This window comes from Nicotiana tabacum, chromosome 8 (genome assembly GCF_000715075.1).
Source record: "Nicotiana tabacum cultivar K326 chromosome 8, ASM71507v2, whole genome shotgun sequence".
NCBI classification, from domain to species: domain Eukaryota; kingdom Viridiplantae; phylum Streptophyta; class Magnoliopsida; order Solanales; family Solanaceae; genus Nicotiana; species Nicotiana tabacum.
In genome coordinates, this window is record NC_134087.1 from 189,990,509 (window position 1) to 190,003,819 (window position 13,311).

The following is a 13,311-nucleotide window of genomic DNA, read 5'->3' on the forward strand; positions in this document are numbered from 1 at the left end:
AAGAGTGCTCCTGATTGACAGAGACGATTAGGCGAATCTATGTGAAACATAACCGGAAGGGATTCCATCAATAGGGAAAATCATAACCTTAGATCCTTTTCTTAATTGTTTATAACTTAATCATAGTTAGTCTTTATTTGCTTAATTACAGTCAGTCTTAGTTAGTAGAAACATACTCAGTTGTTATTCAAAACGTTTTGGAAGTTGATTACGTAGAATCTCGTAAGTCTAATTAGAGTAATTGATAGGTTAATTCCTTGTGGGTTCGACTCTGGGCGAAATACTCAGATTATATTTGCAACGTCCGCTTGTCCTTTTTATAAGGCATAGTTTGGCGTGATCAGGGTTGTGGGAGTATTTTTAAAATTATAAGCCATATATCTTTTTATTTTATAAGTGTCCTATCTATTTCCAAGTGGCTTCTTGCTTGAAGCCTAGTGGCGAAATACTCTTAGATAATTGGTGCATGGGTTTCACATGTGATATTATTTTAAAAGATTATTTGACAAATGACTTTACCAAGCCTAGTGGCATTTTGCATGAGATGTTTTGGCATCTTGCATGAAAGAAAAATGACAAATAAGATACTTGTCATGAAACTAAATTCATTTTCATGCTATAAATAAGATGGTCATTTGCCATCATAACGATCAGAAATATTTTTTCTCTTTCTTCGATCCTTACACGTTTTGTGCAATTATTTGTTACACAAAAATTATCTTCTTCAAGTCCTTATCACTACCCAATGATTACTCATAATTATTGTGTATTTTCTTTATTAGCTTAATCATTTCCTGCTACTAAATTGTTCATTTTTTCCGGTTTATTTCTTAGACTTGGTGGTATATTTAATTTTGCTGATTCGTGAATCCTCTAAATAAATACTGGTGGGCTTATTTAATTCTGGAGAAATATTTTACATTGTTGAAATAATTTTTTAGGACAATGCCCAACACGACTCAAGGCAATTCGTGTATTTTCGCTCACAAATATTATTGCAGTATTGTTGTTATTTTCCTGTGCTATTTCCCCACAGGTACAACTAAACACATGAAAATTAAACTTCCTTAGAGGTATAGGATATCTGAATTGTTTTTTCTACAAGCACTATGTGATGGAGTAATCCAAATAATGGATTGTACCACCAAACTAAGCCTAAATAGCAAATGCTTAATCTGACAATCATTTTCAATGCAATGGTTTTTATTGTTTTTACCAAAATAAAAGAGGAGTAAAATTCAAATTCAATTTGGAGAAGAGAAAACAACAATGTCTAGGGTGAATTTATAATGGTGAATTAAGATGAAAAAACACTAAAAATCATACAATTATAAAAGGTAGGCTAAAACATTATTATTGTTTGAACCTGAAAAGTTGAACAACTAGATTCGAAAAGCAAGAAAATCATAATTTTTGCGGCAGTCATTCATTATATGATTTTTTCTCCTATAATATTTAAATATTTTGAATACATTTTTTATATTTATCCTTATAATAAAATCTCATTATTGGCAAGTAATAAATCAAGGTACTTAGCATCTACTTCTCTGCAGGGTTATTTCATGAATTCTCAGAATTCAGCGCCCAGTCATGTCCCATTCTAACAAAAGCTTTTTTTTCATGATCATAATCATCAACTATGCGATCAACACATCGTCGGACCAAAGAATATCTAGTAAAAGCTGAATTAGCATGGAAGATATAAGACCAGAATATCTATATTCTGGGAGGCGAAAAGCGAGCTAGAATATAGAGCTGAATGAGATGGCTATATTCAGGAAATGGAACCATGGCTACGATCATTTCATTGACTGATGAGTTCGTAGCCATTGAAACAAAAGGAGAATGAATCATAGCGTTGGGCTTAAAATATATACGTACTTGTCTCGTATGTTCAACAGCCAATGTTCCTTTACATTTAATATATTCCCATACTATCTTTTAGAATATGTAATATGCAAATTTAGGAAGTCAAACTAAGAGATCCCTCGATATGTTGAAGTTGAGCTATTTTTACACTACCTAATATTTGAAGTTTATTAATAAAATTAGTTCCGATTTGCACCGAATTGACTCACTAAAAGGGGAAAACATTCTTTGCTAGTGACAGAAATCTAACTATTCACGTAGCTCATGACTTCGTGTAGTAGTAGTAGTAGCAAGCTTTATGCCATTTCTCTTTCTGCACATATTTCTGTGTATTTAACTAATTCTACTTAGACGTCCGAGTTAAGAAGTAACTTGAATTTTTTTCCAGATATACATACATTTGATTACAATTTACACCCACCCCACAGAGAAAAGTGATTTATAGTCAAACTACAACCTATATAGTGTTAAGTGTGAATATCAATTTCATAGTTTTTAAATAAAATTTACATATTATCTATAGACATTAAAACTATCTATAACACAATAATGTAATAATAATAATAATAATAATAATAATAATAATAATAATAATAATAATAATAATAATGTAGGAGTTGTATTAACTAACTAGATTGAGCTCGGCCATAGGCGGATCTATATTACAGATAAATGGGTGCATGAAAATTGTAATTTTTCTGAAGATTCATAAACTTCAAATAGTGGTTGCACTGAGCATAGTTGGGTTAAAGAATCACAACATGTGAACTCAAATATTTAGTCAAAGTCATGGAAGTTCCAAGAGAATCGATTGGACCGAGTACCTCAATCTAGAAAGAAATGCAACTGAAAAAGATGAAGGTCCAGGTTAATTAAATCTTTGGTTTTGATTTTTCGATTTGGAAGTGCAATTATTCGGAAAGACTAAGGTGAGAACTACTACCACTGGGGTGTGGGAGTTTGGGGGGAATGCTTTGTATGATGTATTATGACTTATGTGAATCGTCGGCTTTGAATTTCAGATTATTCGGAATTGATTTTGAAGAATGATTCTCAATTAGGAAGCTTTAAATTGGAAGAGTTGACCAAGTTTGACATTTTAGTATTTGACCTTGGATTGGATTTTTGATGGTTCCGTTAGCTCTGTTGGGTGATTTTAGACTTAGGAGTACGTCCGGATTGTGATTTGGAGGTCCGTAGTAGAATTTGCCTTGGAATGACAAAAATAGAATTTTGGAAAGTGGACTTTTTGATATCGGAGTCGGATTTCGATTCCGGAAGTTGGAGCAGGTCCGTAATATCAAATGTGACTTGGGTACAAAATTTGAGGTCAATCGGACGGGATTTGATAAGTTTCGTCATCCGTTGTGGAAATTTGAAGTTTCAAAGTTCATTGATTTCAAATTGAGGTGTGATTCGTCATTTTGATATTGTTATGTGTATTCTGAGGCCTCAATTAGATCTGTGTTATGTTATGGGACTTGTCGGGATGTTCAGACGTGGTCTCGAGGGACTCGGGTGAGTTTCAGACTATTTTTCCTTCATTTTGAATTGTTGGTTCTGCAGAACTCTGAGTATCTGGTTTCCTTAATCGTGATCACGGGGCACGGATCGCAATCACGTAGAGTTGTTTGAAGGTTGGGAGAAATTGTTCATCGCATTTGTGAGTCTTGAGATGCGTTCACGGAGGTTGCTGCAATTTGAGCATCGCGTTCGCGTAAGCCTGCACGCGTTCACGTTGAGTGCTTGACTGATGTGATGACCCAAAAGGTCATCACTTGTTTTAGAACTAAATGTTGTGTTTCGAGGCCTTAAAATAACTTTTTTGTCTCAACTCGATTTGCGTGTACAGTCCGGGCATGTATCCGGAAAGCCATTATTTGAAAATCTGTGAAAATGATGAATTTTGCTTTTAAAATGTATTTAGGTTGACCTCGGTCAATATTTTGGGTAAATAGACCCAGACCCATGATTTAACGGTCCCGGAGGGTCCGTAGAAAAATATGGACTTGGGCGTATGCCCGTAATGGAATTCTGAGGTCCTAAGCCCGAGAAATGAATTTTTGAAGAAAATTGTTTCGCTGAAATTTTTTACAGTTTTTGGAAATTTGAATGTAATTGAATTTGATGGTATCGGGTCTGTATTTTAGTTTTGGAGCCCGGTACAAGTCTTATATATGATTTAAGTTTAGCTTGTAAATTTTAGTGAGAAACGGACTTGAAATGACGTGATTCGGAACCTATGTTGTAAAATTTGAAACTTTGAAAGTCCATATGATATTTGACATTAAATTCATAGTTATGGGTGTTAATTTGGTGGTTTGATCGCACGAATAAGTCCATATGATATTTTCGGGTTAGTATGAAAGTTTGGTTAGGAGCCCTCAGGGTTCGAGTGAGTTTCAGATGGGTTTCAGGATGTTTTTACACTTAGAAAAATTGCAGGTTTTGCTGTCTCAGGTGCATAGAGGTTTTGTTCTTCGCATTCGCATGACTCCACTCACAAACGAGTAAGGTAAACTTCCTCAGGTGCTAGTTGGTTCTTCATGAACGCAGACCTTAGGACGCGAACGAATCTCTGGGGGAGTTACTCTTCGCGAATGCGTTCAGGCCCTCGCGAACGCGTAGGGTTAATGGCCTGGGGGAGGGGTTTTGAATTTATTCTATGCGAACGCGGCCACCTTACCGCGAATGCGAAGGCTTAGGGAGCTGAAGCTTTGCGAATGCGAGCCTTTGTAAACGCGATTGTTATCTGGGCCTGACCCATCGCGAACGCGATGAAGGCCTGCCCAGTCATTTTTAAAAACAATAGCAAAATCGGGATTTAGTCCATAACTTTATATTTTAAAAACAGAGAGCATTGAGGTGATTTTCAAAGAACAAGTTCTTCCTCAAAGCATTGGTATATGATACTAAACATTTTTCTTTCGATTTCCTATTGCATTTCATCAATTTTCATTCAAAAATCTAGGGTTTTTATGGTAGAAATTAGGAATTTGGGTAAAGTTAGTACTTTTTGATTAATTGGGATTTAGATCTCATTTTGGGGTTGGATTTCGAAACTAATTGCATATTTGGGATTGTTGGTGAATGGGTGATCGAGTTTTGATCTGAACCTCGATACAAGTAATTTGGAGTCAAATTCTAAAGGAAAAGTGGTGTTTGAGACTTGAGTTGGCCATGGAAGTTTGAGGCAAGTGTTTGGTCTAACCTTAGCTTGAGGAATTAGGAGTTGTGTCTTATTTGTTATGTGTTAATTGTGGAGTACGACGTATAGGCATGGTGACGAGTATCTATACGTCGGTGTCAAGCATGCCCATGAGTCTCGTATTGTAATTGTTGTGACTCTGTTGTGATTTGTTCATGCCTAAAATGTTGATTATCATTGTTGATTCCCTTATCGGGATGTTATGGATTAAAATATTGTCTCCCTTGCCGGGATGTTATTGTTATGAAATTGTCTCCCTTGTTGGGATGTTATTGTTTACGATATTGTCTCCCTTGCCGGGATAATGTTGTGTACTTTTGTGCCCTTGCCTAGATTCTTTTATGATTGATGTTGATTTATAAATGGGAGCAGATAACACACCGCCACAGTGACATGTGAAATGGGAACGGGTTGCACGCCTGCAACTAGATATATGAAATGGGAGCGGGTTGCATGCCTGTAATGAGATATATGAAATGGGAGCCGGTTGCATGCCTGCAACAAGATATATGAAATGGGATCTGGTTGTACGCCTGCAACAAGATATATGAAATGAGATCGGGTGGAACGCCACCACGGTAATATTTGAAATGGGATCTGGTTGCATGCCTGCAACAAGAAAGAGATGAAAGTGAATACTGTGTTTGTTTTTCTTATTCGGTTAGTAATTGAATTTTAGTTTCTTTACATTCCTCTTTTGCATTATGTTGTAATCTGATACTCCCCGCAGTATGTTATTCCCCCTCCAATTTTTATTGTGATTATCTGCTTTTATTTTCGTTGTATATGATTTAACTGCACAGGTTTATTTGGTAGTCTGGTCCTAGACTAGTCACTACCTGGCCGAGGTTAGGCTAGGCACTTACCATCACATGGAGTCGGTTGTGCTGATACTACACTCTACACTGTGTGCAGATACCTGTACCAGAGCATTTGGACCATAGTGAGGTTGTTGCCTTCAGTCCAACAGACGACCCGAAGTAGTCCTGCAGGCATCCGCGGGCCTTGGCATCTCCGTCTATCATTTCTTTTCTGCTTTTACTTATTCAGAGACATATTCGTGTATTTCTATTTAGACTTTATTTGTAATATTGTTAGACTGTCTGTGAAATTGTGGCACCAAATTCTGGATAGAGTTGTATTTAGACTTCCGCAGTTTGTATTAAGTTAAATTATCAGATTTCATCTTCCGCTTTGTTATTGATATCATTGCTTCCGCTATTTTGATATATTGTTTTGAAATTATAAGGACTTAAAGACTTGAAAAGGGTAATTAAATCAGAATTGTTGGCTTGCCTAGATTTCACTAGTAGGAGCTATCACGACTCCCGAGGGTGGGAAATCCGGGTCGTGACAAGTTTGTTTCAGATCTCTAGGTTACTTAGGTCTCACAATTCACGGACAAGCTTAGTAGAGTCTGAGGGATTAGTATGGAGACATATGTATTTATCCCCTAGAGGCTACCGAGTTAGGAAAAACTTCACATCTATTCTTTCCTGTCGTGCAGTTTGGTTTCTCAATGCTAATTGAATTTCTACTCTGTTCTTTCGCATATGGGCAGAGGGCGAGAGCGAGGCCGTGCTAGAGGCCGAGGCTGGGGCGGAGCTCAGCCTAGAGCAGCAGCACCAGTGGAGGAGCCTCAGGTTGAGTTTGATGATGAGGTTCCGACCCAGACAGTTTCGGTGGGCCCAACTTAGGTCCTAGAGGGGTTTATTGCTACCCCAGTACTTCAGGATGCTCTGGTCCATCTAGTGGGCCTTATGGAGAGTGTCATCTGGGCAGGCTTGCTTCCTGTAGCACCAGCCGTCTCTCATGAAGGAGGAGGAACCCAAACTCTTACTACCAGCACTCTGGAGCAGATAGCTCCCCAATTTCAGACTCCAGTGGTTCAACCAGTTGGAGCAGTTTAGTTGGGTATGGTAGCTCAGACCGGTGATGGAGCAGCTATGTCTGCTGATGCCTTGTGGAGATTGGATAGGTTCACCAAGCTCTTCACTACTACTTTCAGCGGTGCATCTTCTGAGGATCACCAGGATTATTTAGACAACTGTCATGAGGTTTTTAGGAACGCGGGGATAGTGGAGACCAATGGGGTCGACTTTGCTACTTTTCGCGTATCTGGATCCGCCAAGACTTGGTGGAAAGATTATTGTTTGGCTAGACCAGTTGGGTCACCAGCTTTGACTTGGGATCAGTTTTCTCAGCTATTTCTGGAGAAGTTTCTTCCTACCACTCAAAGGGAGAACTATCAGAGGCAGTTCGAGAGTCTCTAGTAGGGTTCTATGACTGTTACTCGGTACGAGACCAGGTTTATTGGTTTGGCCCGTCATGCTCTTCTTATACTTCCCACTGAGAAAGAGAGAGAGTGAGGAGGTTCATTGAGGGACTCGTTCAACCTATTCGACCTCAAATGGCTAAGGAGATGGGGAGTAAGATTTCGTTTTAGGAGGCGGCCAATGTGGCTAGGAGAGTTGAGATGGTTCTTTCACAGGGGGGTGGTCAGGGGTCTAACAAGAGGCCTCGTCATTCAGGCAGATTTAGTGGTTCCTCGTCTGGAAGCAAAGATTTGTATAGTAGAGGCCATCCTCCTAGGCCTTTTCAGTTAGCACTTCAGGCTTCTCACGGTGCCCCAGGTGGACGTTGTTCTCACATGCAATATTCCAATCAATAGTCTTATAGTACATCGCCAGCTCCTATCAGTGCACCTCTACTTCAGAGTTTTCAGGGTTGTCAGTCCCAGTAGCCGAGGGATTGTTTTACTTATAGCAACACGAGGCATATTTCTAGATTTTGCCCTCGAACACCGAGCAGTTCTCAACACCAGGGTTCCCATGCCATGGTTCAGGCACTGATTGTTCCACCGCCCGCCCAGCTAGCTAGAGGTGGAGGTAGGGGTGCTGGAGGTAGAGGTAGAGGTATTAGAGGTGGAGCTTAGGCCGCTAGAGGTGGAGGCCAGCCAGTAGGAGGCCGTCCCAGAGATGTAGTTCAGAGTGGTGGGGCCCAGCCCCGATGTTATGCTCTTCCAGCTAGGCCTGAGGCTGAGGCTTTCGATGCAGTTATCACAGGTACTGTTCTAGTTTGTAGTAAGGATGATTCGGTTTTATTTTATCTAGAGTCTACATACTCTTATGTATCATCTTATTTTGCCCTGTATCTGGTCATGCCTAGTGATTCCTTGAGTGCTCTTGTATATATGTCTACACTGGTGGGTGATTCTATTGTGGTAGATCGTGTCCATCGTTCATGTATAGTTATGATTGGGGATCTTGAGACTCATGTAGATTTGTTACTTTTGGATATGGTTGATTTTGATATCATATTACGGATGGACTTGTTATTACCTTACCTTGCTATCTTGGACTGTCATGCCAAGACTGTGACCTTAGCCTTGGCGGGTTTACCATATTTAGAGTGGAAAGGGACTCCTAGTCATTCTACCTGTAGTGTTGTCTCATATGTGAGGGCTAGTCGTATGGTCGAGAAGAGTTGTTTGGCCTATTTGGCATATGTTCGTGATTCTAGTGCTAAGGTTCCTTCTATGGATTTTGTGCCTGTGGTACATGAGTTTCCTGAGGTATTTCCTTCAGACCTACCGGGTATGCCACCTAACAAGGATATTGACTTTTGTATTGATTTGTCTCTGGGCACTCAGCCCATTTCTATTCTGTTGTATCGTATGGCCCCACCTGAGTTGAAAGAATTGAAGGAGCAGTTGCAAGGCTTGCTTGATAAAGGCTTCATTAGACCTAGTGTCTCACCTTGGGGTGATCCGGTGTTGTTTGTTAATAAGAAGGACGGATCTCTGAGGATGTGTATAGATTACTGGAAGTAGAACAAGGTTACAATAAAAAATAAATATCCATTGTCGAGGATTGATGATTTGTTTGATCAGCTTCAAGGTTCCAAGGTATTTTCAAAGATTGACTTAAGATCTGGCTACCATCAGCTGATTATTAGGGCATCCGCTGTCCCTAAGACCGTTGTCCGCACTCTGTACGGGCATTATGAGTTCTTGGTGATGTCATTCGGGTTGACAAATGCCCCAACAACTTTTATGGATTTGATGAACCGAGTGTTAAAGCCTTACTTGGATTCGTTTGTGATAGTCTTCATTGATCATATTTTGATCTATTCCCGCAGCCGGGAGGAGCATGAGCAGCATTTAAGAGTGGTCCTTTAAACTTTGAGAGATAATCAGTTGTATGCTAAGTTTTCGAAGTGTGAGTTCTGGTTGAGTTTAGTTGCATTCTTGGGTCATGTTGTATCAGCAAAGCTTATTCAGGTAGATCCGAAAAAGATAGAGACAGTCAAGAACTAGCCTAGACCTGCATCATATACAGATATCTGGAGTTTCTTGGGTTTGGCAAGCTACTACCATCGGTTTGTGGAGGGGTATTCATCTATAGCATCCCCTATGACCAGGTTGACCCAGAAGGGTGCCCAGTTTAGGTGGTCAGACGAGTGTGAGGTGAGCTTTCAGAAGCTCAAGACAACTTTGACAACCCGCCAGTGTTGGTTTTGCCCACAGGTTCAGGGCCATATAAAGTTTATTGTGATGCATCTCATATCGGACTAGGTGCAGTGTTGATACAGGATGGCAAGATCATTGCTTATGCTTCACGTCAGTTGAAGATTCATGAGAAAAATTATTCGGTTCATGATTTGGAGTTAGCAACCATTGTTCACGTATTGAAGATTTGGAGGCATTATCTATATGGCGTGTCCTGTGAAGTGTTCACGGATCACAAGAGTTTGCAATACTTGTTCAAGTAGAAGGAGCTAAATTTGAGGCAGAGAATGTGGTTGGAGTTATTGAAAGACTATGATATCACCATCTTATATAATCCGGGAAAGGCCAATGTGGTGGCTGATGCTTTGAGTAGGAAGTCAGCCAGTATGGGCAGTCTTGCGTATATTCCGGTTGGTGAGAGACCGCTTGCTTTGGATGTTTAGGCTTTGGAAAATCAGTTCGTAAGGTTGGATGTTTCTAAGCCCAGCCGTGTGTTGGCTTGCACAGTCGCTTGTTCTTCTTTATTGGAGCGTATCCGATATCGATAGTATGATGATCCTCATTTGTGTGTCCTTAAGGACACGGTGCAGCATGATGGTGCCAAGCAGGTTACATCAGGAGATAATGGAGTTTTGAGGCTGTAGGGTTGAGTTTCTGTGCCTAATGTGGATGGGATTTGAGAGTTGATTTTAGAGGAGGCCCAAAGTTCTCGGTACTCTATTCATCCCGGCATCGCTAAGATGTATCAGGATTTGCGGCAACATTATTGGTGGAGGAGGATGAAGAAGGATATTGTTGCATATGTGGCTCGGTGTTTGAACTGTCAGCAGGTAAAGTTCGAGCATCAGAGACCTGGTGGTTTGTTTCAGAGGATTGAGCTCCCCGAGTGGAAGTAGGAGTATATCACCATGGACTTTGTTGTTGGACTCCCACGGACTCAGAGGGAGTTCGATGCAGTGTGAGTTATTGTTAATAGGCTGACCAAGTCAGCACATTTCATTCCTGTTGCAGTCTCCTATTCTTTTTAGAGGTTAGTTGAGATCTATATTCGGGAGATTGTTCGTCTTCATGGTGTACCCGTTTCTATCATTTCTGATCGAGGTACGCAGATTACCTTGCATTTTTGGAGGGAAATTTAGTGTGAGTTGGGCACAGGGGTCGAGTTGAGCACAATATTTCATCCTCAGACAGACGAGCAGTTCGAGCGTACTATTCAGATTTTGGAGGATATGCTCCGAGCTTGTGTTATTGACTTTGGAGACTCGTGGGATCACTTTTTCCCTTTTGCCGAAGTTTTCCTACAATAACAACTACCAGTCGAGCATTCAGATGAATCTTTATGAGGCTTTATATGGTAGGCAGTATCGATCGCCGGTTGGATGGTTTGAGCCGGGAGAGGCTCGATTGTTGGGTACGGATCTATTACATGATGCCTTGGACAAGGTCAGGATTATTTAAGATAGGCTTCGTACAGCTCAGTCCAGGCAAAAGAGGTATGCCAACCGTAAGGTTCGTGATGTGGCAATCATGGTCGGTGAGCGGGTGTTGCTTCGGATGTCGCCTATGAAGGGCGTGATAAGATTTGGGAAGAGGCGCAAGCTTAGCCCTATATTCATTAGCCCGTTTGAGATTCTTGATCGAGTGGGAGAGGTGGCTTATAGACTTGCATTGCCGCGTAGCTTATCAGTCGTGCATCCAGTGTTTCATGTGTCCATGCTTCGGAAGTATCACGACGATCCATCCCATGTGTTAGATTTCATCACTGTTCGAGCCGTTATCCCAATCTTTTCTCCAACTTAGGTACTTCCTTCTTATGTCCATTCAAGGACGAACGGTTGTTTTAAAGGTGGAGATTGTGATGACCTTGTCATCACTTGTTTTAGAAATAAATCCTGTGTTCCGAGGCCTTAAAACCTCTTTTTTGTCTCACCTCATTGCATGCACAGTCCAGGCGTGTATTCGGAAAGCCATTATGTGAAAATCTGTGAAAATGATGAATTTTGCTTTTAAAATAAATTTAGGTTGACTTAGGTCAACATTTTGGTAAAAGGACCCAGACTTGTGATTTGACGGTCCCGGAGGGTCCGTAGGAAAATATGGACTTGGGAGTATGCTCGGAATCGAAATCCGAGGTCCCAATCCTGAGAAATGAATTTTTGAAGAAAATTGTTTAACTGAAAATTTTAGAGTTTTTGGAAATTTGAATGCAATTGATTTTGATGGTATCGGGCCCGTATTTGGTTCTGGAACCTAGTACAGGTCTTATATATGATTTAACTTGAGCCTGTAAAATTTGGTGAGAAACGGACTTGAAATGACGTGATTCTGAACCTTAGTTGTAAAATATGAAACGTTGAAAGTTCATGAGATTTTCTTTGATTTGATGCTAAATTCATAATTATGGGTGTTAATTTGGCGATTTCATCGCACGAATAAGTTCATATGATGTTTTTGTGTTAGTATGCATGTTTTGTTAGGAGCCCCGAGGGCTTGGGTGAGTTTTGAATGGGTTTCGGGATGTTTTTACACAGAAAAGTTGAAGGTTTGCTGTCTCAGGTGCACAGAGGGTTTGTTCACCGCGTTTACGTGACTCCATTCACGAACGTGTAAGGTAAACTTCCTCAGGTGCTAGTTTGTTCTTCGCAAACGCGTAGCTTAGGACGCGAACGCGAAGCTGTGGGGGAGTTGCCCTTCGCGAACGCGTAGGTTTAGTGGACTGGGGGGTTTCAAATTTGTTCTACGCGAACGCGGCCACCTGATAGGGAGATGAAGCTCCGCGAACGTGAGCCTTTGTACGCGAACGCGACAGGTCTATCGCGAACGCGATGAAAGCCTTCCCAGTCATTTTTAAAAACAGTAGCAAAATCGAGAGTTGGTCCATAACTTCATATTTTCAAAACTAGAGAGCATTGAGGCTATTTTCAAAGAACAAGTTCTTCCCCAAAGCATTGGTATATGATTCTAAACATTTTTCTTTCGATTTCCCATTGCATTTTATCAATTTTCATCCAAATATTTAGGGTTCTTATGGTAGAAATTAGGAATTTGGGTAGAGTTAGTATTTTTTGATTAATTGGGATTTAGATCTCGTTTTGGGGTCAGATTTCGAAACTAATTGCATATTTGGGCTCGTGGGTGAATGGGTGATCGGGTTTTGGTCCGAACCTCGAGTTTCGACCAAGCGGGTCAAGGGTCAATTTTTGACTTTTTGGGGGAAATGATAGAAAACCTATAATAAAACATTGGGTATGATTTCTTTAGCATTTATTGATGTTGTTAAATTAATTTGGACTAGATACAAGTAATGTAGAGGCAAATTCTAAAGGAAAAGTGGTGTTTGAGACTTGAGTTGGCCATTGAAGTTTGAGGTAAGTGTTTGGTCTAACCTTAGCTTGAGGGATTAGGAGTTGTGTCTTATTTGCTATGTGTTAATTGTAGGGTATGACATATAGGCATGGTGACAAGTATCTATATGTTAGTGTCAAGCATGCCCGTGAGTCTCGTATTTTAATTGTTGTGACTCTGTTGTGATTTTTTCATGCCTAAAATGTTGAATATCATAGTTGGTTCCCTTGCCGAGATTTTCTGGTTTATAATATTGTCTCCCTTGCTGGGATGTTATTGTTATGACATTGTCTCCCTTGCCAGGATGTTGTTGTTTACGATATTGTCTCCCTTGTCGGGATATTGTTGTGTACTTTTGTGCCCTTACCGGGATTATTTT